Genomic DNA, 23,219 nt, shown 5'->3' on the forward strand with positions numbered 1-23,219 from the left:
TATCATCGTCTCCCCTCTCTGCTCCCAATCTAGTTCCAGGGAAAGTTGCTTGTGTCTCCTGAGTGCTGCTCCTTGTCCTGGAAGGCCCTTCCTTCAGCCCATCCACCCTGTGCACTCCTACTTACCCTTCAAGACTTGACTCCAGTGATGCCTCCTCAGGAAGCCCTCCCTGATGCTCCAACTTCCCAGGCATGCTCTGGGCCACCACTCTGCTTCCTGCTCACGTCCATCACTGCCGGGAACCTTGCTGGGCCCTTATCTGGTCTCCACGTTCAGTCTAGCACCTAAGAGGGGGAGGAAATGCTTAGGTTCAGGCAGTGGAGCAGACTCCTGGACCGTGGTGACACTGCCCACCCAAGGAGAGGTCATTCATTCACCCACTTCCAGCTTGGGCCCAATGAAGCCCAGGGGGAGCCAGGACACAGGGAGGCTGGCTCTGAGCTCCACAGGTCACGGGGTCAGCCTAGAGAAAGGGCACAAGGGGCCACACAAAGGGCCTCAGGACAGAACTCCAAGTCAACAATAACCTTGCCAAGGGCAGCAGGGGCCAAAGGCAGCGGCACAGGCTGCAGGAGGTTCTGGTGAGCTTTTCATCTGCTCAGAGAGGCCCACGGCTGGATAGCAGGATCTCAGGAGGCCCGTCTGAGGTGGAGGCCACCTCGGGGGCATGTAAACAGAAGCTGAGGTTCCCACAGCAAGTGGAATCTGAAGAGGTGACCCTCAGACCCCTGGCTGCTCTAACGTCTCCGAGTTGGAAGTCAGTCACCTCAGTCACAGCCTCTAGCTGCCTGCTCACAGGGCTGTGCCTCTCAAACACAGCTCCCAAGGCAAGTGGAGGCTGAGGGTGAATCAAACTTCCCACCCATGAGAACCTCTTGGCCTCCCACAAGGGGCCAAGGATGATGAGCTGGGGACAGAGGGACTGACCCACACGACTTCCCCACGGAATCTGAATATGCTTGTGATTCAGGGGGCCAATTAGTATCTGTCCTCATCTCCACTCCTATCTCTCTAAAAGGACATGTCAGTGTTTACTATCACATCCACAGACACATCAAGGGCATCTGGGAAGAATCATGTGTACATTTGGAGAGAAAGGAACTGTGAAAAACAGTAATATCTGTATCCATGTGTGCAGATACTGACATCCATATACAGCTGTCACATTCCTCCAGCAGCCCTGAAATACTCCACAATCACTCTGACATGTTTTGGCACATGGCAGCCAAACCAACTGGTTGTGTCCCCGAATGCCACCACTGCTGGGGCTTACCTTGAGATTGGGGGGAGCCTGGGTGTCATGCCTCATCTCACAAAATTCTGGCTGGTGTCCAGGAGGGTCTCACAGCCTTTGAGGATCAGGCACTCCATGGCTATGTTTTCCTGGATGCTCTCTGTCTCGTTTACTTCATTGTTCATTACCCTGTGGGGACAGAAAATAAGCCAGAGACAGGCTGCCCCCATCTCTCAGGGAGAAGGGAATGCCGGGCTTCTGGCCAGATGTAGGAAGATGGCCTGGCACCCAGGATGCTCAGGTGGAGCCTGTGGTCATGAAGGGGGAGAGAGCATGCATATTGAATACCTGCTGTGTTGGGCACTCTATGGGCATGATCTCACATCATCCTTCTGACAGCCCAAGGAGACAGATGGCCTTATTTCAGAGAGACAGAAATGGAGATTAATAGCTAGAAAACAGGTCTGATCTAAAAGTCTGAACCAGGTCGAACAGAGATGGCAAAACTGGGAGGAGGACGGGTGTACAGGAAACAACCTTTCTTCATTACTCTGCCCCCTACAACACTGTTGGCCTTTTCTCCATTCATAGAATTCCACCCACCCATCCTGCCTAAGGGCCTTTGCACTTGTTATCTCCTCCATTCACCCAATGTACTTTATAGAGTTCTTCCTTACTGTTTGGGCCCTGGAATGGCTTAGCTTTGGAGCACCTGGCAATCCTACTTGCTCATGGAAAGACTGACTTCAGTATGCTCCAGCACACCTGGGGGGGAACAGGACACTCCTTACCTGAGAATAAGGACAACTCTCCTATTTGTCCTGTTCTGACTGCCGCAACAGCCCTCCTCTCCAGGAGGTTGAGCCGTTTAACTGCTTTTGAAAAATAGCATTGGTGGAAAAAGAGGAGTATGAGTTGCCAACTTTGCTAAGAACCTTGGTGGGTTTTCAGGAGTCTTAGGAAATTAGTGATTTTGGAGGGAAGAGCGTCTGGAAAAAATACCCCACCTACTCCAAGAAAAGCACAAAACCTCTTATTTGTCTGCTGATGCCTCAAACTCTGCAACCACAACTAGATCACCAAGAGGGCTGGTTAATATGCATGGCTTTCAAAGCTCTCTCATAGACACTGTCCCATTTAACCCTCCCAGCAATAAGAGATGACACTGATGGGGCTGGATCCGTGATTAACGAACTCAGTATGATGAGCAAATTACTGGGCCCTTCTGACCCTCAGTTTGTTCACCTGTAGAAGGTCGGAGTGAGAATGGAAGAGAACGCATTTCACTTGCTGACCTCAGGCCCATCAAATGGAAGATGTTTGAGTAAAGGGCCGTGATGACTGTTGCTATTATCACTGGTTGCAAAGGTGTTATTATCAAACTATTATTATCCGTTGTTTTCTGGTTATCAGACTGGGGCATGGAGATGGGGTCTCTTCCTTAGGAGCCTCAGTCCCTCCCTCCAAGCAATGCTCTTCTTAGCAGCCCAGGCTCTAGCCCTGTTCTAAGATTTCAAGGATATGCTAGCTTCCTGGATAAGGACTCGTTTTTGGAGGTTAGCAAAGGTAAGCAGAACCATTTCTTTTGAAGAGGGTGGGGATTTTGCTGAGGAGGGCTGTATTTGATAAAAACAAGGTGGCGATTCCAGACTAGCAACACTAGTTTCACTCTTAGACAAGTGCCAGCTGCAGCTGCTCAGGACTACTGCCAGCCCCGGCTGGGGATTGTACTGAGAGCCACACTGTCCACGAAGCTGGGGAGGAGTTCCCAGGGCCACAGGCTCCCGGGGGGACTGAAAGTGATGACCTGGGTTACAGTGAGCCCAAGAGATGAGGTTCAGGAGAAAAAGCGGTACAAAGGCCAAAGGTAGGAGAGAGTCAGCCCCAGGGGAGGAGTGTTTCTGAGCACAGCCAAGGAGGATAGGTTATCTGATGGCTTCTTGCCGGGCTGAGAGCCTTCCTCAGTCCCCAAAGGGAAGGAGAGAGAAGGATGAAAGGGCTGCTGTCAGGGTGACAGGAAAACCCTCTTCTGTGCTACTAGGGCTGGGTTCAGGCCAGGTGCAGGTGATCAGGTGGGACAACGGAGGAGTAGGCTTCGGGAAAGGAGATCAGGGTCTTGGGACAAAGGGCTTGGCACTCATGTGCCTTCCTCACTCCTGCCTGCACGGGAGCAGGGCATCCCGCAGAGACGAAGAGCCTCGCTAGAGCCCCAAGTCTTCTCCTTGGAGAAATGTGCAGGATTTGGCTCCTTGGAGCACGAGAAGACTGGGGTCCCCACCCCACAATGGTTTTTGTTAGTCTGCAATCATGCTCTGATTACATTTGCTCCCTGAATGAACCTCCACTCCGGGGTCTGTGCCCTGCCTTGGTCCAGCCTTGTCTTCCCTCTACCCAGCTGGGATCCGTGGCCCTACTGGCTGCCTTTTGCTGGATTCAGGAAGCCATTTAGGGCACTGAGTGGTTGGCAGGGTTGGGTAGTGGACCTCACATACTGCACACCGACACTCCTTTGCAGTTTGTGGCAGCCCAACACTGACTACGAGGCTGCTCATCATCTCTTGGCCTTCATAAGGTGGAGACCCCAGGGCTCAGCTCTTGGTGTGCATCTCGTTCCTGCCTAAACTCACTCCTGTGGTGATCTCACCAGTCTTGTGACTTTAAATACCATCTCCGAGCTGATGGTTCCTGAATGGCTCCCTCCCTGAAACCCCAGACTCAAACACCCTCCTCCCTTCTTGTCCTCTCCACCACTGTTGTCCATCTCAAGTTCAACGTTCCCCCAGTAAAGCTCCAGTGAAGCAAGAAAGACTCCCCCTCCACACCTGCCCTTCATGAACCTTTCTCCATCCTGGTTAGCAGCAACTCCAACCTTCTGCTTGCTCAGCCAAAAATGCTGGACTCACCCTTGACTCCCGTCTTCTCTCTCCTCACATCTAATGCATCAGAAACTCCTGTTGGTTCCATCTTCAAAACACACCCAGAATCTGAACCTCCTCCTCGTCTCCACTGCCACCACCTGGTACAGGCCACCGTCAACTGCTGCCTGGGTTGTTGTAGGCGCCTCCTTCCCGGCACCTCTGCTTCTGCCCCGGCAGAGGAATGTTGCCCCATACTTTGGTGACTGAAAGAGGGGCAGGGGAGGGGCCTTGACCAGAAGGCTGGGGCCTCTGACACTGGACTAGTCATGGGCTTCTCCACCCATGACACTGCCTGCTGTTGACTGCAGCCTTGGGCACATGAAGGCCCATCACCCAGGACACCCTGTGGGGCTCCTAAACCACAGATTGTGACACACTGACACTGGAGAACAGAGGAAGTTGGCAGAGTGCCTGTGAGTCCCTGGGCGGTTCCCCATTCTGGCAGGTGGGCTCACGTGAGTGCACAGGGCCCTTCCTCGAACCCCATCTGTGTCAAGGACAGCACAGCACCCACAGCCTCCCACCAAGTGCCCACTGGGCTTCAGCTCTGACCTCCTCAGATTGCTCCGGGGACCCTGCTTGCAGGTGGGGCAAGCTGGGGGACACCCAACCCTCACCACTTGGGATCCTAACCTGAACATGAGCTTTTACCATGTGGGGGTCAGCAAACTCCCGCTGGGGAGCATCCTCAGCCCTGGCTTGTCTACTGGCGGGTGCACCAAGAAGCTGGGCTCACCCAGACAGCTCCTCCATTTTAGCCCTGGCGTCGTCCAGGCTGTTGGCTCGATGTGCTCATGAAAAGTGGACCAGGAGCTCGTGCAGTGTCAGAAGGTGCCTGGGAATCTGCAGCAGGGAGAGGTAGGGGGAGAGGAACAGAGGCAAAGATGGGAAAGGAGAGAGACAGTGATGAAGCAAGTCAGAGAGAGAGCAACAACGTAGAGAGGGAGAGAGAGAGAGAGACAAAGCAGACGGAGAATGGTTCTCTCAGCTCCGAGCACTCCCACAAGCAGGGCTGAGGACGGACACACACAGCACTTCTGATCTCAGACTCTAACGTGGAGCCTCTTCCAGGGTCTTGTCTGGTGCAAGAGCCCAGAGCTTGAGGCTCTAAGCCGACAGGAGGAAGGGCCTGGGGGTGGGCTTAGGACCCGGAGCTCCCCCTCACCTTCCCACACTGCCTGCTCTGTGGAGCTGGACAGCCTGTGGTCCGCTGGGTCAGGGGCTGGCTCTAACCCCATTCTCCACGCAGCCCAGAGCTGGGGCCTGTTAGGGCCTGGGCCCTCCCGGCCATGGGCCCCTGGTGCCCCAGGTGTGGTTTCCTTTCAGCTAGGGCCCTCACTGCCATGGCCCCCGAGTGGGCTGCCCAGGCCTGTGACTTCAAGGACATGGTTCAGACTTTTAGATCAGACCTGCTTTCTAGCTATTAATCTCCATTTCCGTCTCTCTGAAATAAGGCCATCTGTCTCCTTGGGCTGTCAGAAGGATGATGTGAGATCATGCCCACAGAGTGCCCAGCACAGCAGGTATTCAATATGCATGCTCTCTCCCCCTTCATGACCACAGGCTCCACCTGAGCATCCTGGGTGCCAGGCCTTCTTCCTACGTCTGGCCAGAGGCCTGGCATTCCCTTTTCCCTGAGAGGTGGGGGCAGCCTGTCTCTGGCTTATTTTCTGTCCCCACAGGATAATGAACAATGAAGTAAACGAGACAGAGAGCATCCAGGAAAACATAGCCATGGAGTGCCTGATCCTCAAAGGCTGTGAGACCCTCCTGGATACCAGCCTACTTTGTGAAATGGGGCATGACACCCTGCCACCCCCAATCTCAAGGTAGGCCCCAGCAGTGGTGGCATTTGTGGACACCACAAGTTGGTTTGGCTGCCATGTGCCAAAACCTGCCAGCGTGATTGCGGATTATTCCAGGGCTGCTGGAGGAATGTGACAGCTGTATGTGGGTGTCAGTATCTGCACACATGGAGGCAGATATTACTGTTTTTCACAGTTCTTTTCTCTCCAGATGTACACATGATTCTTCCCAGATGCCCTTGATGTGTCTGTGGATGTCATAGTAAACACTGACATGTCCTTTTGGGGAGAAAGGAGTGGACATGAGGACAGATACTTAGTGGTCCCGTGAATCACAAGCATGTTCAGAATCCGTGGGGAAGTCCTGTGGGTCAGTCCTTCTGTCCCTTGTTCATCATCCTTGACCCCTTGTTGGAGGCCGGGATCACAGAAGTTCTCATGGGTAGGAAGTTTGATTCACCCTCAACCTCCACTTGCCTTGGGAGCTGTGTTTGAGAGGCACAGCCCTGTGAGCAGGCAGCTAGAGGCTGTGACTAAGGGTACTGACTTCTAACTCGAAGATGTTAGAGCTGCTAGTGGTCTGAGGGTCACCTCTTCAGATTCCACTTGCTGTAGGAACCTCAGCTTCTGCTTACATGCCCCCGAGGTGGCCTCCACCTCAGACGGGCCTCCTGAGATCCTTCTATCCAGCCCTGAGATGCTCTGAGCAGATAAAAAGTTCGCCAACACCTCCTGCTGCCAGTGCAGCTGCCTTTGGGCCCTGCTGCCCTTATCAAGGGTATTGTTGACTTTGGGTTCTCTCCTGAGCCCCTTTGTGTGGCCCCTTGTGCCCTTTCTCTAGGCTGACCCTGTGACCTGTGGAGCCCAGAGACAGCCTCCCTGTGTCCTGGCTCCTCTTGAGCCGCATTGGGCCCAAGCTGGAAGTGGGCCAAAAATGACCTCTTCTTGGGTGGGCAGTGTCACCACGGTCCAGGAGTCTGCTCCATTGCCCTGAGCCTAAGCATTTCCTCCCCTAGAGGGGCTAGGCTGGACGTGGAGACCAAACAAGGGGGCCCAGCAAGGTTCCCGGCAGTGATGGACGTGGGCAGAAGGCAGTGTGGTGGCCTAGAGCATGCCTGGGAAGATGGAGCATCAGGGAGGGCTTCCTGAGGAGGCATCACTGGAGTCGAGTCTTGAAGGGTAAGTAGGAGTGCACAGAGTGGATGGACTGAAGGAAGGGCTTTCCAGGACAAGGAGCAGCACTCAGGAGACACAAGTAACTTGCCCTGGAACTATATTGAGAGCAGAGAAGGGAGACTATGATAAGGAGGGAGAAGTGCTGGAGCAGCCTGCTGGCGGGCCTTAAAGGCCTGAGTCCCGAGGACAGTGAGGAGCTGCTGAAGTAAGTGGGGAGAGGAGGTCTACATCACGTCTTAGGGGAGCAGGGACTGCAAATGGGTTCATCACAGTCCCTTGCTCTGCCCGGGAGTGGCTTCGGACTGCACCTTGTTGAGGACTGGGGTCTCTCTTGGCTCTGCAGCCAAGCATGTCGTGACTGATGAGTGATGTCTGCTGCCGCTGTGTGTGGCAGCAGGTGCTCTGTGTCTCTTGTTCATCCCTATGAGCCAGAGCCAGCTCCACACTTGTCCAGCCTCTTGCCTCGCACAGACCCAGCCCTAAAGAGGAACAGCCTTTAAGATACAGGATACAACCTTCCTCAGAGAGGGAGTCCAAACAATACCCTCGTTGTCCTAAATTCAGCCACCAATTAAGAAAGCCTTCAGGTTCGACAATATACTTATCTTGATTTCAATCACAGAAACTAACTCCTGATCTAATACTGCATTAATCTATTAATTCATAGAAGTAGTACTGTTACTATGAGGAATAAGAGTTGTTTCCCCTTGCATAATCTTATATCAGAACACATAATCACCAAAAGTTAGCAATAAAATCATTTCAACCCAATAATTATTTATTACATTAATTCTTAACCCAACACAGGTAGGCATTCAAGGAAAGCTTTACAAAGTAAAAGAAACTCGGCAAACACAGCCCACACCTGTTTACCTAAAGCATCTCCTCTGGCATTGCTGGTGTTACAGGCACTGCTTGCCCAGTGACACGGTGTAAAGGCCGCGGTGACCAGACCTTGCAAAGGCAACGTCATCATTTGTTGTCTAAATGAGAACTTGTATGAAGGGCCACTCGAGAGTTTTACTCTCTCTTACATTTAAACAGTGAAATTGACCTTTCCCTGAAGAGGTGGGAAAGACAAAATAAGACGAGAAGAATCTATGGAACTTCAATTAATTAAAAATAAACAAAGGTAAGCCAAATCAAGGGATAACAAAACTTAAATGGACTAACAATTTTGGTTGGGGTGACCTCAGAGAAGAAAATAACCACCGAGTGATCAAAATCTAGACTAGCTAGTCAAAATATTTTATCACTTATTGATCCAAAATATTGATCAACACAACACGTTACCCTCGGGATAACAGCGCATCCTATTCTACACTCCGTATCCACAATAGGGTGTATGCCTGTGATGTTGGAGCAGGAGATCCCAGTGGTGTAGCTGCCATTAATTGCTCATTTGTTGAACGATTCAACCCCTATATGATATGAGTTCAGACCAGAGTAATCCAGTCAGTTTCTATCTATTCCGTATTTCACCCAGTACGAAAGAGCAAGAGAAACAAGGCATACTTTACAAAAGCACATTCAAACAAATGATGATATAATCTTAATCTAATATATATCTGTATATAGACCTGCCTATCAACGGGGTTTGTTAGGGTGGTTGATTAATTGCATAAAAAGTAAACCATTATACCCAGAGGTTCAATTTTTCTCCCTAACAGCATGTTCATAGTCAATCATCTTTTATTAATTGTCATCAATCTACTTTCCATAGCATTCCTTACACTGATTGAATGAAAAGTATTAGGTTATATATGACTCCGTAAAGGACCTGTCTTGATGTGAGTAAAGCCATATTTGGCCGCTCCATCGACCTATAGTCACCAGCACACAAATAAATACAAAGCTGCTTTCTGTGTGGTGGGAACTGGCCTTATCCCGGGAACTGGCCTTTCTCCCAAGGAGAGAGTTGCAAGTTGTAACATTTCAAGGCTCTTGGAGCATCGTAGCGTGGGATGGACTGGCCATCTGTTCAGGGCTAAGATGATAACCAAAGAGAACAATGCACGTACACAACTACTGGGCTGGGACAATAGCCAAGGGGCTCAGTGCACGTACGCCACTGATAACCATTTTGTGCATGGGAACACTAGATGCTTGCTCTGTAAACTCTGTAACTGCTTATATAAACTGCTGGAAACTGAGACATGGTGAGAGTTCCACCTGTGGAAGGGACACCTTGCCCAGGACGTGTGATCCTTGCCCAGCCTCGTCGATTGACAGGGCTTTCCTGGCAGTGAGGCTGGGATGTTGTGAGTAATTGATTTGATGTGAAGTAATTGATTTGATATGAAGTAATTGATTTGATGTGTTCTCTTTTCGGTCAACCTGGTGTTTCTCTTTCCGGTTGATTTGTGTCATTTCTCTTCAGCCGATGTGGATGTTTTCCCTTTCCAGTCGAGCATATGTTTTTCCCTCTTAATATTTGACCTATTCAGATCTGTTTGCAGATTCTCACCTTTACTATCCTCTATATAGTAAAATATACCTTCAGTCCATTTGTTTGGAGTGGAAAGTGTCTTTTACGTCTCCGATCGAATCCCCGAACCTCTCATAACAGACCACACATCTTTGGCCCCATGATCTGTGGAGACACCAGTATTTATATCAGTGTCACAAGGCCATCAGCTGGAGTTCACATTGGAAAATGTACCCGGGAAGACACCCTGCGGAGGACCCATTAACACACAACTGAACAAGTAATGTGGACTTTTGTCGATGACCATGTGAAAACGTACCTAGGAAAACACCCTACAAAGGATCCACTAACACACAACTGAACGAGTAATGTGGACTTTTGTCGATGACCTAGTATTTAAAATGGTAGGATAGGGCCGGCCTCGTAGCTGAGCGGTTAAGTGCGCGTGATCCGTTGCTGGCGGCCTGGGTTTGGATCCCAGGGGCGCACCGACACACCACTTCTCCGGCCATGCTGAGGCAGCTTCCCACATACAGCAACTAGAAGGATATGCAGCTATGACATACAACGATCTACTGGGGCTTTGGGGGAAAATAAATTAATAAAAATTGTAACAAAAAAATAAAATGGTAGGATAAAGATGCAGAATTTTAAAGTGTTCATGGAAATGCTGAAGGCACAATTCAGAAACAAGGAATAACCGACAAGATAAACCAACTCCAATAGATTTATAATTGCTTACATGTACATAGTAAAAGTTTTTGCTGAACAATTAAGTATTCATGTATTTGTTTTGATGAAAACATGCAACTTTATGTTGAATAAAAATGGGCCATTTTCCTGTATTAGTACATTACCACTCAGCATTTATTCAATTTCTATAGTTAATGGAGTTATAAACATAAATATAAAGGCATGCATCCATCAGAAAATAACTATGAGTGAATCTGGAGATTGTAGGGCCAAAAATAATGTTTTCAATATTATGTATTAGAACATGTATATACATAACAAGGATGAGAGAAAACTCTGATTAAAGGAGATTAAAATGTAATCTAATCTTAAAAGAATAAGAAGAGTGTCAGTCCTGGGAGAATGGGGATAGGCAGTAAAATTTCACAGAATTCTGAGACTGGAAATGGGCCATTCCCTACTTTCATTCTTTTATTGTCATTGCCAAGGGAATTTGTCCACCAAGAACAGAGAGATGGTGGGGAAAGAGGACATGGAAGGATATTGCAGACATGGGAAGGGTTCCATTTTCAGGACCCCTTAGAGCAGCCAGGTGTCCATATCCTAGGTCATGTAACCACAAAGAATTTCCCCTGGCAGATGCCTTCTGTAGCTCTTCTCTCCAAATTTCCACTCATTCCTCCTGGTGAGATCATCCTAAATGAGAACATGTTGGGAGAAAGACAGAGCTGCCTGGAGAAAAGCTTAGCTTGTAAATTGACACTGCTCTAGAGCTGGCTGGGCAGAGGACAGGAGCTGCAGGATGGATACCGACCCTTTTCAGTCCAGGGACTTTCCTTTATTGCCCTTTGGGGAATACACTGACTGTAAAACTGAGGTTCACTGAAGGCCAATGGGATCAGGTGTGAGAGTAAGGTGTCAATAAAGCACTTGACGCAACATGTTTTCATGTGTATCAATATGTGCATAACTAGGCAGAAGGGCCTTAACATCTTTATGACCCTTAAGGGAAATTTGACTCACACCAATTTAGGAATCATTGACAATAATGTGTCATGTAGAAGAAGGATCGTCAATCTAAATGAACTTATTCACACACTCAGTGTCCTAGTCAGTACGGGATGCTGTAACAAAAATATCATAGACGGGGTACTTTATTTATTTATATTTTTGCTGAGGAAGATTCCCCATGAGCTAACATCCGTGCCAGTCTTCCTCTATTTTGTATATGGGTCACCCCCACAGAATGGTTGCTGATGAGTTGTATAGGTCTGTGTCCAGGAACCGAACTCATGCTACCAAAGAGGAGCTCATTGAACTTAAACACTAGGCCATGGGGCAGGCCCCTAGACTTGGCATTTTTGGTTTTTGTGTGTGTGTGTGTGAGAGCAAGATCAGCCCTGAGCTAACATCTGATGCCAATCCTCCTTTTTTTTGCTGAGGAAGATTGGCCCTGGGCTAACATCTGTGCCCACCTTCCTCTACTTTTTATATGGGACGCTGCCACAGCATGGTTTGAGAAGCGGTGCATCGGTGCATGCCTGGGATCTGAACCTGTGAACCCTGGGGCCACTGAAACAGAGCACCCACATTTAGCCACTGCACCACCTGGCCATCCCTAGACTGGGCACTCTTAACAACAAAAGTGCATTCCTCACAGTTCTGAAGACCGCCTTGTTCAAGATCTAGGTTCAAGCTGATTTGCTTTTTGTGAGAGCTCTCTTCTTGTTTTGCAGAAGGACAGCTTCTTGCTCTACCCTCATGTGGCAGAGAGAGCTCTGGCACTCCATCTCCTTGTAAGGGCACTAATTCCATCATGGGGGCTTCACACTCATGGCCTCATCTAAGCTAATTAACACCCAAAGGCCCCAATTCCAAATACCCTCAGGTCGGGGATTAGGATTTTATCGTATGAAATTGGATTACATAGACATTCAGTCCATAGCAGTCATGAAACCAACAATTAACAAATATTTATAGAAGTCATACAGCCCAAACTGAAGAATGTTCTGGAGATCATGTGGCAAATGATACAATGTCTTACCCTTCATAGAGTCTTCTAGTGGAGGGAGTAAAAATTAACAGCCAAACAAAACTTATGATATTTAAAAGCTAACATAGATCAATTATGGCAGACTGTACTTACAATTGTCTTCTGGTAAGACAGGTCTGATTATCAGAGTCCAGATTAAGCAAATTCCCCCGGGTGAGGGCATGTGTGGCAATCTCACCTAAAAAGGCTCTTTCCTTTTTGAAATTTTCTTTCATCTAGTCCTGTTTGCTTCCACATCCCTTTGGTGTTTTCAAACACACAGTACTTATTAAATCAATGTTTAATTGTTGCTCTGCCTTTACCACACATGACTAGAAGTAGAAGTTACTGGACTTGGCTGGAACCAAATTTCAGTTCATTTTTCCTCCTCATTCTGCTCAGACTCTCTTCTCTCACTGTTGAAATAGCAAATGCCTTAGGGGAGAAGCCACGTGGAGATGGTGCTCACTATCTTGTGCTTCCCTAGTCTCAGAGATTGTAAGCCCTCAAGTCCTGTCTGCACAGGATGTTCTATAACCCTTCAAACAGCTGTTCTGTGTGCTTTGTCCAGATATTCTAGCTGCCCAAGAAAAGCTACTCAATAAAAGTGGAACCTGAAGTAACTTTATCCTGAAATGTTTTAAATATTTTAAACCAATGAATATTTGTCATTTTTCAAGGAGTATTTCTATAATTTTATAAGAAATATTTAAATAAGAATTTTAACAGCAATAATGGCTGTTCTTTGGCCAGAATTCCATGTCATTCATTGTTTGGAATTATATCTAAGCTTTGATGCACTCTCTTGAGTGCTTTTTAAAATATCACTGTTCCTTACTTTTAAATATCTTGTGATGGGATTGTATCACTCACCTCCTTTGTACCATTTCAGATCCTCTTGTGTCCTCATACACTTGAGTCATATGTCATTTAGCAACCAGCTTTGCAGGTATCATATTTGCTTTATGCAAGTGTCTCCTGACTGTTCCCCACATGTTCTTCCTGTGCCCTCTGCCTCTCCCTCTCGCTCCGGGGTGTCCATGTTGATGCTGAGGTGTGAAAACCCCCCTGATCAAGCCCAGATGTTCACGGCCACGTTCTTTGTTGTGTGGATGTCTGTGTGTTCAGCAATTCTGTATGGTCACAGGGTGTATGGCTTTTATGGCTTCTCTGTGAAGGTGTGTTTTGTTGACGTGTGTGTTGAGAGAGTTCAAGTCACTGTGGTCTCTGAGACAGTGAGTCGTCTGTATGTGTGTGTGTTTGTGTGTATGTTCTGAGTATCAGTGTGCATTATGTGTAGTTTACAGTCTGAATGCTGCTGGTCATTTGCAAATAGTGTGTATGTGTGTGTGGGAGTGTGTTGTCAACATTTCCACGTGTTCAGAGGATGTCTGTCATTGTGGGAATGTGTAGAATAAGTATGTTGTTAGAGATCAGTGTGGGCACCAACATTGTTTGCCTGTTACTACTTCAACCCTCAACACATCTGAAGAAACATTGAGTCCAGACATTCACAGGCCCCATCAGGCCCACAAAGATCTTACTCAATTGTTTTCTTCCCATCACAGAAATATGAACAGGTAGCCAAGGACCACTTGATATTTGAGGAATTCCTCTAACATGAAAGATGTAGCAAGAAACACATACACTGAAGTGGGAGACTAAAGGAACAGCAAGGAAATCCAGAGATCATAGTGAAACTTCAATTGCATATCTAGTAACATCTTCAAAACAATTAGACATGGGCTGGTCCCATGGCCTATTGGTTAAGTTAAGAAAACTCCACTTCAGTGGTCCAGGTCCAGTTCTTGGGCGTGGACCTACACCACTCACCAGTGGCCACACTGTGGTGGCAACCCACATACAAAATAGAGGAAGGTTGACACAGGTGTTAGCTCAGGGTGAATCTTCCTCAGCAAAAAGAAGATTGACAACAGATGTTAGCTCAGGGTGACTCCTCTTAAGCAAAGAGAATTAAAAAAATAAAACAACCACTAAGTGTATATACATGTATTGATGTTACTGCACAATATTGGGGTTCTCTTGCCCAACGCACATTAAAAAAGCAAATTATTCTGGCATCAGCTTTTGGGAAATGAAGTGTAACTTTATTTTGTGAGATTGATCTGCAAGGAGACGGGGGCATGTGTCTGTCTCAGATCTGTCTCCCTGATCCAGGTCTTGGGGCACAATTTATGGGATGAAGTGCAGGGTGTTCTGACGTGTGGAGATACATGATTGGCAGTAAGGAGAAGTGAGGTAATTGATGACCTGCGCAAGCAACGTCAAGCTTTGCAGCTCTTCATCAGATGTGTGTTCACAAATTGGCAGTGTTACCATGATCGGAGAATGGAGTTTTTAGCTCCTTGATGTCATAAAGGTCACATATAAAGCATTTGTGAACTCCCAGTTGATGAGTTGGTGGTCCCAACTGTTCTGAACTGGAAGAGGGGTCTCAGTTCCTGAAAGAAAACTCTTAACTACTCTGTTTATAAGATGGGGTCAGTTGAACTGGTCCTGGAGGGACTATGATTACGTTTGTATATGCATATCTATACATATGCATGAGATTATCTGTATGTGTGTTAAATGTGGAGTATACAGAAAGCCAGACTCTAGTTAAAGTTGTCAGGACAGATTTTAATCAGGCATATACCACTGCAATATGGAAGAAGGAACAGGATGAACTGAATTCAATTTGATTTGTACAGATGTGACTGGGCATTTGAAAGGGAGAATGAGGAAGCAGGCAGAGGGGTGAGCAGGGGCTCAGTAGAGTCAGGGAGGGAAAAGTTACAGAATGTTGGTCAGTGCAGCGTGATCTGGCCAGTTGTGTCTGCTAGTTGGAAATAATCAAAGTTTCACTTCTCTCCTCTCACAGCGTCTGGGAGACAGACACCCTGTCCTCATTTCAATGAATGGCTCTCAAGACCTTGAGAAACGCACCCCTGAGTTATAGCAGACACACCTACAACTCTAAAGGACAGAGGAAAGATTCACTGTTGTAAGCACTTTTGGGTAAATGCTCTAAGAAAGGGATGTCAGGGGCCAATGATCAAGTGTTGGTCAGAACAAATAGTCAATTCTTTTGGCTGCCTTGAGCTTTCTCAGGCAGGCGCTTTAAGGGGGCAGGAGTCATCCTAAGGATGTTGATTTGAGCTGTTAGAAACTGTGTAAGTGTTTAAGTCTTATAATATGTGTGGGGATGTGAAACCATTTGTGCTGAGAGGTTGTAGTTATTATAGGCCAAGTTATTATAGGCTCAAAGGAGACTGGCTTGAGTTTGGTCAAGTACAGGAAAATATATATATAAGTAATACTCGTATATTTTTTCAATAAAAATCACTATATTGAATAATATCATATATTGAATTAAATAATATAAATATATATTTAATGAATATATATTGAATTTGTATATGTATATGTATTTGAATTAAATAATATAAATACATATATATGATTTAAAGGAATATTCAGAAATAATAACAGAAATTTCCAAAATTGTTAAAAGACTTCTACTCTAGATTCAGGCAGCTGAATACATCTCAAGCAATATTATAAAAAAAAAAAAATCTAGAGCCAGATCCATTCAGGGAAACCAAAGAACACTGAATACAAAAGAAGATATTCAAAGTCCCTCAGAGGAACAGAACACTTACAGAGACTTACATGTAGACCTATGATACATTACTTAACAATGGAAGGCAAGAGAGAGTTGGATTAAATCTTCAAGATACAGAGCGAAAATAACTTTCAGTGTATACCCAATCAAACCATATCTCAATAACAAGGGTGACTTAAAGACATTTTTATGCAAACATTTACTAAGGGTATTACCACGAACAAATGCTCATTAAGGAATTTCTAAAGAAGGTACTTTAAGGGTGTCAGCCACCTGGTGTAGTGGTTTAAGTTCAGCACACTCTGCTTCCAAGGCCTGGGTTCGTGGGTTTGGATCCCAGGCGTGGATCTACACCATTCATCAGCCATGCTATGGTGATGACCCACGTACAAAATAGAGGAAGATTGGCATAGATGTTAGCCCAGGGCTAATCTTCCTCAAAGAAAAGACTTAAAAAGTAAAAAAGAATTTACTTTAAGAAGAAAGAAACTGGGTCGGCCCCGTGGCTAAGAAGTTAAGTGTGCATGCTCCGCTACTGGTGGCCAGGGTTGAGATCCTGGGTGTGCACCAATGCACCCCTTCGCTGGCCGTGCTGAGGCCGTGTCCCACATACAACAACTAGAAGGTTATGCATCTATGACATACAACTATCTACTGGGGCTTTGGGGGTAAAAAAAAAAAAAAGGAAGAGGATTGGCAATAGATGTTAGCTCAGAGCCAGTCTTCCTCAGCAAAAAGAGGAGGATTAGCATGGATGTTAGCTCAGGGCAGATCTTCCTCACAAAAAAAAAAGAAGAAGAAACAAACTGATAGAAGAAGAAATAGTAAGAGGTAAAAATGGATCGTGAGGTTAAAAAAGGGTAAACGTCTGAATAAATTATTGAAAGCATGATTTTTCCAAACAATCATAATATTAACAATGTATAACTAATGGAGTTAAAAACCAATGACAAGGGAACTTCTGTTTTAGAGTAGATCAGGACAGGAAAGCACTCGCTGCAAAACTGGACAAAGCCAGATAAATTATAAATATATTTTTAGAGCATCGGAGAACTTCAGAATCAACCAACTAAAATTCCAGAAAGAAGAAAAAGATTTTTATGTGAGCCCTGCAGGCGTTTTCTGATTCTGGGTGGTTGCCGAGGATCTGGCTTGCTCATTCAGATCCTCGGCTAAGGAAGAGAAACTAGTCAAACTTGTAGTGATTCTGCAAGACTGGTGTGGCAGATGAAACCTGAGAGGTTTCAGACACACAACTGCTCTTTCTCACAGCACTTGTGCTAAGTTTTGGTGCCACACAGACATCTGGGGAACTAGGCCAAAAGCTTCCACAAAACAAAATGAAACCTCCAGAAGTGGTGGAAGTGGCCTAAGTCCAACATACGGCTAGTCTGATCTTCAGGTAATTTCCCATATTGTGAAGCGATATGAGGTAGGAGGCTGGAGAGCTGTGCTGAGATGTCTGAAGGGTGTAGCTGAATTGTCTATGGGCTCCCAAACTTGAGGAGACAGAAATCTACCAGACTTAGAACCAGACGCCTGTGCGAGGGAGGGGAGCACAGCAAACAGGAACAGGGAAAGTGGAAGGGCTGGGTTTACTAAAAGTGAGACCCAGCCCCGAATATGATCAAGGTCTGATTGGACTCAGGTGCTCCAACCTCACTCTGTTTCTCAATGAAGGAAAATAAAGTCATGTGGAACCTCTTGAGTTATGTTACACAGACCTTCCAAAGACACTGGTGAGAGGATTGAGAAGGCAAGCCACAGACTGGGAGAAGACCTTTGCAAATCACATATCTGACAGGACTATAAGGAACGCTCAAAACTTGGCAATAAGAAAATCCTAGTTTAAAATGGGCACTGGTTTGGACACTTCACCAAAGAAGATACACACATCACAAATAAGCACATGAAAAGATGCTCAATATCATTAATCGTGAGAAAGATGCACATAAAAACCACATTGAGATCCTGCTATGTACCTATTAGAATCACTAGAATTAAAAAGGTTGAGCATACCAAGTGTTAATGAGGATAGAAAGTAACTGGAACACTCTTACATTGCTCCTACAAAGTGGTTCAGCCTCTTTGGAAAACAGTTTTATTTGTTTATTTACTTTTTTGTGAGGAAGATCAGCCCTGAGCTAACATCCATGCTAATCCTCCTCTTTTTGCTGAGGAAGACCAGCTCTGAGCTAACATCTATTGCCAATCCTCCTCCTTTTTTTTTTCCTCTCCAAAGCCCCAATACATAGTTGTATGTCATAATTGCACATTCTTCTAGTTGCTGTATGTGGGACTCGGCCTCAGCATGGCTGGAGAAGTGGTGCATCGGTGTGCACTCGCGATCCAAACCTGGGTCGCCAATACTGGAGCGGAGGCACTTAACCACTAAGCCACGGGGCCGGGCCCATGAAAAACAGTTTTAAAGTGGAGTTTGTTATGCTGCTGTAACAAATTAGCACAAATTTCATGGCTTAAGACAACTCAGATTTATAGTTTTACAGTTCTGTAGGTCAGCAGTCTGACATGGGTTTCCTTGGGCTAACTAGGAACCTAGTTCCTTGGCAGAACTAGGTTCTTTTGAGGGGACTATAAAGGTTAATCCATTTCCTAGCCTTTTCAAGCTTCTAGAGACCACCACATTCCTTAGCCTATGGCGCCCCTCCACCACCCTCAAAACCAAGAAATCTGCATCTCTCTGGCTCTGCTTCCCTTCTTGCATCTTTTTCTCTACTCTACTGCTTCTCTTTCCCTTTTAAGGGCCTTTGTGATGAACTGGGCCCACCTGGATAATCCAGAGTAATTTCCCTATTTTAAAGGCAGTTAATCAGCAACCTTAATTCCATCTGCAAATTTAATTGACCTTTGCCAAGTAAACTAAAGTATTCCCAGGTTCAGGGATTAGGACATCTTTGGGGGCCATGACTTTGCTACTACAAACAGTTTTAAAATAAAGTTAAACATACACATACCATGTGACCCAGCAATATCACTTCTAGGTGCTTACCCAAGAGAAGAAGACTAATGTTCACACAAAAACTTGTTTGCAAAGATTTATAGTAGTTTTATTCATAGTCAAAAAAGACAAAACCGAAAATAACTGAAACCTCCTTCAACTGGTGGGTGGATAAACTGTGTTACATTCATACAATGGATACCACATTCAACAATAAAACAGAAGGAACTGCTGATACAGTCAACAACATGGATGAACACTCAAATATACGTATTGCGCTAAACGAAAGAAACAAGACTGAAAACGCTGAATACTGTAGGATTCCATTTATATGATATTCTAGAAAAGACAAACCATAGGGGAAGACAACTGATCATTAGCCACCAGGGGTTTATGGTGGGGGAAGAGTTGACTACAAAAGAGCAGCTCAAGGGAGTTCTGGGTGCTGGAACTGTTCTGTATCTTGATTTTGGTAGTTGCACAGCTCTATGCATTTGTCAAAACTAATGTACAAAGAGGAAAACAAATACATCATTTCTCACCCATCAGAATGGCAAAAATTTAAAAATCTGACAATGCCAATCTGACACTTTCCAGGGCAAGGATGACTCAGACACTGTTGGCGGGAATGGAAATTGTTAAAACTTCAGAGGGTGATTTAGCTGCAGCTCGTCAAGTTGCAGATGCACATCAGCCTCTGGCCCAGCAATCCACTCACAGGCAGGCGTCCATTCTAAGGAGTCCAGGTGTGGTGGAGGAGACACAAACACAAGTATAGTCATTAAACATGGTAGGGGAATGAATTTATTGTGGTTAGTAGTTATTTAAAAAAGAAAGGAAAAAATGCATATGGGAAAGAATCAACCCTGCTGGCTACATATATGATCTGGGAAGGTAACTCATTGGTTTGTCTACAGCACTGTACTAGGAATCTGGAGACAAGCATCTGAGCATTTAGTTCCAACTCTGCCACTAAGTAGCAGTCAGACTATGGATGACTTAACTTGAGAAACCTCACTTTCCATTTCCTGGAAAATGAAGAGATTAAGCTCTACAACCACTAAAATTATTTCCAACTCCACAATTCTATGATTCAATAAATCAACAATCAAAAATTATATTCCAATTTACCTATGTTGAGAAACTGTTTTTCCCAGACACCCTGAAATCAGAAATATCAGGGAAATAGGACATCTTAAAATATTGATACATAAAATGGCCCAAATTTATTGGTACGTCTATGACTAGCTGTTTAATCAAGATCGTAACTCAGAAAGAGCATATAAACAGCGAAACCCACCATATTGACTTGGGTCACCCTCAGGTAACACATATGTCCTCTCCCATTTTAACATTCCAAAACAAATTCACCATACTAATGTAGGAGATCAAGATTTGACCATCCTAAAATATATCCCTTTACCTTGATTGTTTTCTCTGAGGGACATTTGACCTCCCCCACTCACTGCCTAAAAAATTTGACATGGTGGCTCCTTCCTGGAACAGACCTATCATGATGGCTGTAAAGATAATGTAGGATAGAGATTACAATAGAAAAGTCACCAACAAGCCCCTCTTATCAGAAGTTCTGTCTCTCTGGCCACATTCTCTAGATGGCCCTGCTAGGAGTTGCCAGACAATCACTTACATTTATAAGGGAAATCTCCATTTATAAAGGTATCTCCCTGTTTTGGAAAGAGGGAGGGATGGCCTCATGTCCAGAGGCTTATCAATGTAGAAGGTGAGGCATTAAATCTGCATAATAACCTTACTCTTGTTTACTGTGTTTTAGTGGTAATTTCCTATAACTGACCCCCCCACCCCCAACATCCTCCTTTGTCATTGGCTGAACATGGTATTTAAGAAGAAAATTTCTGCTACTGTGTTAAAAAATGCAGTGTCCCTTTCTCCCATGTATACATGTTATTAAACTTGATATTATTTTCTCCTGCTAACCTGTCTTGTTAATTATTTGCCCAGCCATAAGAACCTTAAAAAAAAGGGCAGAGGGAGAGTCTCCCTCTTCCCCAGACACTAATGAGTCCATCTTGTCAAGTTCAGGTTTATCTAGCCAAAAGTCATTCATGTATATGGTAAGATTTACTTCATTTTTTTAACAAAGATAAAATGATGAATGCCTTTTTGTATTTTTGCCTGTTTCATCTATAAAGATCTTACATTACAATTTAATAGCTTCAGCCTGCTACAATAATTTAAAGAGCCTTTTGAAGCTTGTAATATGCCATGTCCAACAGGATCTAGTAAAAAAATCAGTAGTTCGCAATCCAAAAAATCTCGTTTATATTCATTATCAACAATACTTACACTTCAAAGACACTAATAACCAACTTATCATTTGTTCCTACTGCAGAATTTAATAGGTTGTTAAATTCTCGTATCATCCAAAAGCATAATTAGGATGCTATCATTAAAATGTATTTTTTTATCAGAAATATTAAAACTAATGATTAAACTAAATGGTTAACTAAATATTAAAACTAATGGCAACTAACGACCTGTTTTCTTTCCCTATGGTTTATCTTTTCTAGAATATCATATAAATGAATCCTACCGTATTGGCCTTTTGACTTTTCACCCTATCAGTCAAATCAAAATTTGAAAATTCCTGTTCTATGAGCTTTCCAAATCTAAATTCTTACAAATGTAAATGAATATAGAGACAAAACACACACTACATACTACTTCTAAAAACCTCCTCCTTATCTGATTTTAATTCTATCACCAACTGCCAAGAAAAATCTTTCCACTGATACCAAAATTCCCTACACATTATGTCAATCATCAATTGATCAGTCATCAGTCTATGTTAACAGAATGTGAGTTATTATTAGGAAGCTACATAATTTGCACCAAAGATTGTTTAAAGCTCCTTTCATTAAATGCAGTTTACAATAATTCACAGGCTTCAAAGTTCGCCTTGCAAATATACAGTCAATTATCAGAAACTATTAATGGGATTAGGCTTTTCTATAAAAGTGGTCCCAAGGAAGTAGGAATATTTATTTGTTTAAAGAACGCAATGAGGAGAGTCAGACAAAGGAGCGCTGACCACAGGCCATCTTATGAAGGGCCGTGTTCACCGGGAGATATCCTGACCTGGCCTAGACAGGTTCCTGGGTGGCATGAACTCAAGGGCTCCTGCAGAGGACAAGCGACTCCCTGCCGCTCCCTGCACCTCTGCTGGTGGGCAGGAGGCCCCGCTGTGGTGGGGCCCCGCCAAGGCAGAGGGACCGGTCTGCCATGCGGCACTCCTCTGTTCCTCCAAGGGACAAAGTTGGGCTCCCCCTTCTGGAGCAGCCCGCCAGAAGCCCCGGCCCCCGCCCCCAACACTGCGCTCCCGCCATCTGCAGTGGAGATCTCCACACCGAGCCCGCTGCCCACTGCCTACCTCGGTGCCGCTCCTGCCCAGCGTTCCTTCACATGACAGAAAGGAGAGCTCCCCAGCGCTGAAAATCCTGGAGGAAGGATCCAGAAATGGCCAATCCCCCCACACAAACCTCCGAGGCAGCCACGTCCACACCAGGGACCCCGCATCCAGTGCACAAGCTCCGGGGCTCTCCAGCTCGCCGGCCCCTCTGCTGCTTTGAGCGCCCGTCCTGCGCATGCTCGGGCTTCTCCCAGGATACAATGGGAACTGCTGGGGTGGGCATGGGAGGGGTTGGGGACTGAGGTGTCCCTGAGAGGGAGATTGGAGTGTGCTGTCCCTCTGCAGCTCTTGACTCTGCTCTCCCTGGATGATTGTCAGCTCCTGGAGAAGTTCTGCCTTCCCTTGAGGTGGCTCCTCTTGTCCTGAGAAGTGTGTCACATGAACTAACATTTGTTTCAAAAAGAACGATGACATCCTTAATACCTGATGTGTCATGTCTCCAGAAGAATTCTCTGCCTCCCCAGAAAACTAGACAGCGAGCAGCTGGGGCCGTGTTCTGACCCAGGAAGGAAGGATGCTGAGGGCACAGCTGTCTCTCCTCTGCGGGCTCCTTCCCCTGATTTGTGACCCTGATGGGGCTATAGCGTTGGGGACTCGTGCAGGTGACAACGCTCAAGTGTTTGCCCATGGTATTACGTTTCTTATGATTTAGTAGTTAAAACGGGAAGCTAGCTGTCAGTTTTTCCAACAATTTCACTCGCAGAAATGTCTTTGGACAAAGAAGTTTGTTTGCTTAATTTCTGATTTTTATAATCAATAACAATAATTAAAATACTTATTTTCTTAATCTCATTGGCATGCTAAAACAAACAACTCACTTGGTTTTTCACCAAATTGGCCACATTTTCATTAAAACTTTGGGAGTATTGCTGTTTGAGGTAAAGAAAGCATTTGGGAAGAA

Source organism: Diceros bicornis (assembly GCF_020826845.1).
Source record: "Diceros bicornis minor isolate mBicDic1 chromosome 13 unlocalized genomic scaffold, mDicBic1.mat.cur SUPER_13_unloc_1, whole genome shotgun sequence".
In the NCBI taxonomy this organism is placed as follows: Eukaryota; Metazoa; Chordata; class Mammalia; order Perissodactyla; family Rhinocerotidae; genus Diceros; species Diceros bicornis.